Below are 4066 nucleotides of genomic sequence, written 5' to 3'. Positions count from 1 at the left end.
CTGACACTGCTGTGGGGTAACGCTTCTGCACACTGGTTTAATAAAGCACTGATTGGCCAGGAACCAGGCAGGAAGTATAGGCAGGATAAGCAGACAAGGATAATTCTGGGAAGAGGAAGGTCAGGAGATACCAGCCTGCTGTCCAAAGAGCAGCATGTAATGGCACACAGGGAAAGCCACAGAACACATGGCAACATATAGATTAACAGAAATGCACAGAGTTTAAGTGTAAAAGCTAGTCAGTAGTAAGCCTGAGCCAATGGCTGAGCAGTTTTAATTAATATAAGCCTCTGTGTGTTTACTTGGGTCTGAGCAGCTGTGGACTAGACAGGACACAGGAAAACTTCCAACTACATGGCACCAAGCCTGCTCCTCCTTGGGCCCTCTCTTTCTGTATTTTTAAGTTAAGCTAAATTCCTCAAATTCATCTTCCAGGCCTCCTTACCCCCTCTGTGGCACCCCAACGGTTGATCCATCAGAAATACTGGATTCACCTGATCACATATTTGCTTGTACTGTCCATGCCCTCCACTAGGATACAGTTCAGCAAGGCAAGAACCATTGTCCACTTTGTTCATTCCCACAATACTCCACATCCCTGGCATTTGGGAAAATGGCATGTACTAAATAAACATTTTCTGAACCAAATTCAAACAAAAATTTTTGAAAAAAAATAAAAAATGAGTGCATGGAATCTCAGATCTGCCCACCAGATAAATAAGTTTAGAGAACAATATTTGTTCTCACTGAAGAGTGAATGCTTTAGTCAGTTTTACATAACTACAGACACATGCTTGAGGCAACTCTATAGAGAGTCTAGAGAAAGGCTTGCTTATCTTGCACATTGTAAGTGCAAGTCTGAGACTGTAAGTGCAAAGTCACATTGCTTTGGCTTCTGAGGAGAGTGGTGGAGACCAGGAATGCACAACAGACATCTTTCAAACTGAAGTGGAAAGGCAGTGTGGGAGGTGGAGTCCCATGAACCCTCCAGGGCATGCCACCAAGGGCCTAAGAGCCGCCCACTGGCCACACTTCTTAAAGGTCCCGCCTCCTTTCTGCTACATTTAGACTCTATATTCAGACCTTCAGTGACAATCAAAGTACAACATAAATCCAGAATAATAGGCAACAATGTTGTTTTCTGAAGTCACACATGTGATACTTCTACAAGAAGAAAAAGTTTTTTTTAAGTCCTTGGCCTTGTGAAGAAGGAAAGTACATTAAAAGCATTTTATCAATGATGGAAAGGTTGCGAGTGGAGAAATCTTCTCTGACTGCATGTTTGTATCAAATTCTGGCATCTGCATCAAAATAAAACACAAAACACAAATGTCTCCCTAAGGAGTAATGGCGATGGGCGAACAAAGAAATTGGGACACCGAGTTCTGTCTACAAATCTCCTTCCATGTATATGAAATTAAGTGGCACTATACTAAGAGATAAACACTCGTTATGAAAGCAATTTTGTGCCTTTCCTGTAGCATATGAACTAAAGCCATGTGAAGAATGGTATACAAAAGATTAAATGTAGTATTAGAGCTTGAGTATAGGGGTTGGGGATCCATTCAGTGGTAGAAAGCCTAGCAAAGGCAAGGCTCAGGATTCAGTCCCCAGAACAGGAAATCATAATAACTTGAGTGCAACTACCTACCCCAGATGGAAGACCAAATATTACTACTGGAATGTGGCCAGGGCATTTCAAGTCTTGGTCTAGGGGAAAGTTTCTGATTACAGAAACTGGTCTGGGATAATGCTTTCATGACCCTACAGTGCTTATATGAATTTACTGATCACCCCACTTCACCGAAGAAGAAGGTTTCTGTCTCTTTCCAGCACTTATATTCTTTGAGAGGGATGAGAGAATCATAATTGCACACATAGATAATATTGCCATCTTGGGCTCTGTGCAGAATCGCATCTGAGACATTTATGGTCTCCCTCGGAGTGATTCAAGAGGCAAGTTTAACAATAAATGTCAACTCTTGTTACCTGGAGTGCTGTACACAGATCACACAGTGAGAAGTGAAAGGCAGCATGTTCCAGGAATAAAGTGAATTCTGCACACAGAGAAAAATCCAGGAACTCAACAGGTTCTCTGAAACCAGTTTTATATGTCAGTTTTGCCTTTGAATTCAAAGTGGATAAAACTATTTGGACTCATGGAAGAAGCTAACAGTGCTTCTGTTGGAGATGAAATTCTCTGGTGCCTGAGATATGTGTATAAGTCCAGTTCTCTTCGAGGAGACATCAAGATTAGATCAAACATGACAAAGAAGCTCTGTCAGTGGAGATGCCTGTGTGAGGACAAGAGCTGGGGAGGCAGAGCTCTGTCAGACCACAATATGAATCACACCACACACACACACACACACACACACACACACACACACACACACACACACACACACACACAAGGGAGAGGGGAGAGAAAAGTTGGCTAGAAGAATCTTGAGACATTGTAACAGTCCCAGGATGGTACAGCAGGGCCTCGAGGGTCATGAAGACAAGATCAGAAGAATCTGCTGTCTCCTAGGGCTGTATCGATCCCAGGCATCTGATGGGCAGATTGGATGTGTGGCCCCAGCATGAATACAGCAATGGGGCTCAGCAACTGGTGTCCTCAGTCAGCTTTCCTCCCTGGATTTGAACTGTGCACAGGGCATCTGCTGACTGCCTCAGTATGGCTCCTAAACAGTAGCAATGCAGGTAATAAGGCATGTCTCCTAAGTACATGGCAGTGCTCTTTCTATCTTCTAAACAAGGAATTAAAAGTCCCCTAAGAGCTAATTAGTGGTGATTCAGAAAACAACTGTCCTACCTTCTGGCTGCAGAGTCTGCTTTTCTCTTAAGGAGTAACATATCTCAGAGCATGTAATAGTTAGGCAACACGAAAGCCTCAAACTCTGAGCACCAGAGAGGAGCCTCAGCCTGATCCTCGCCTAAGTCATCACCAGTCTTCAAACAGGTGTTAAGTGCATTTCCCAGGGCTGTCTTATTATTAATACTAAACATAACCCCTGAGTGAAAGGGAAGGAAATGTCTGAAGAGTAGAACTTGTAGGGTTCAGCCACTTCAATGCCCTGAGAGTGATAAATGGCCAAGTGCTAATATCTGGAGAATAAGACACACCCAGAAGAGTCTATACAGAATGTCTTCCAGGTTGGTGATCCCCAGATCAGACCAGAAGAGGTCACCTGTTTGTTCCATACACTTTCAGCAAGAAATCGATGAGACCATTTTATCCCAGGTGTGTCTATAGGTGGGATAGAGAGTACTTTCTTTTTTATTCCAAAGGCAAGTTCTAAGAAGAAAGAGAACTTTGAAAGAGACCTAGCAAGGAGTCAGTGTACTGTGGAGGTCAGTTTAAGGATACAAGGCCTGAATCTTCAAGGCCAAGGAGAACTGGGGGAACAGGAATCAAGACATCCAGTAGAAGCCAAGTGTCAGGAGCTGATTCTATCATCCTGGGTTTTTCTTCACCTGGAAGGGCAAAAAAGCTAGAAGCAAGAACACACTGTGGTCTATAGGTAGCCAATCTGGGAATAGGACTTCCTTATTCCTTTCTCTAAAATGCCTGGGGCCTGCTTGGACAACACAGCCTCTATATACCAGACTAGTTCCACCCAGAGTGTAAAGGCATCCCACTTGCTGGAGCCAAGAGTGAACTTTAAAACAGTAAACAAAACAGAGAGCCAACAGTGGCCAGATGACAGAAGAGGAAAACGTAAGGCAAAGTGGTCCCTGCTCTCCGGAGAGAGGCGGGAGGAAGACAGCTAATACATCACTGGCTGCTGCTGAACGGTTTACAAAAATCCGGTTATATTTTTTAATCATCTTGCATTTTAGACCTTTAAAGTACAAATATGGATTTCAAACATATCAAGGGAACAAATTAACTTAGAAAAATGGTAATGCTTTCCAAGGTTGCACCTGCCACGAATTGCTCCAAGTTTGCATTTTCCCTAGGTCTCTGGTGTGTCATTAGGCCAGATTGATTATGCTCCTCCCCCGAACGGCTTCCCCATTAGAGGGTTATTGTATGGAAATTAATGGAAGGTTGGGAACA

This window comes from Peromyscus californicus, unplaced genomic scaffold (assembly GCF_007827085.1).
Source record: "Peromyscus californicus insignis strain IS unplaced genomic scaffold, ASM782708v3 Scaffold_14__1_contigs__length_90479793_seg_2, whole genome shotgun sequence".
Taxonomy (NCBI): domain Eukaryota; kingdom Metazoa; phylum Chordata; class Mammalia; order Rodentia; family Cricetidae; genus Peromyscus; species Peromyscus californicus.
Note: the sequence above shows the minus strand (reverse complement) of the source record.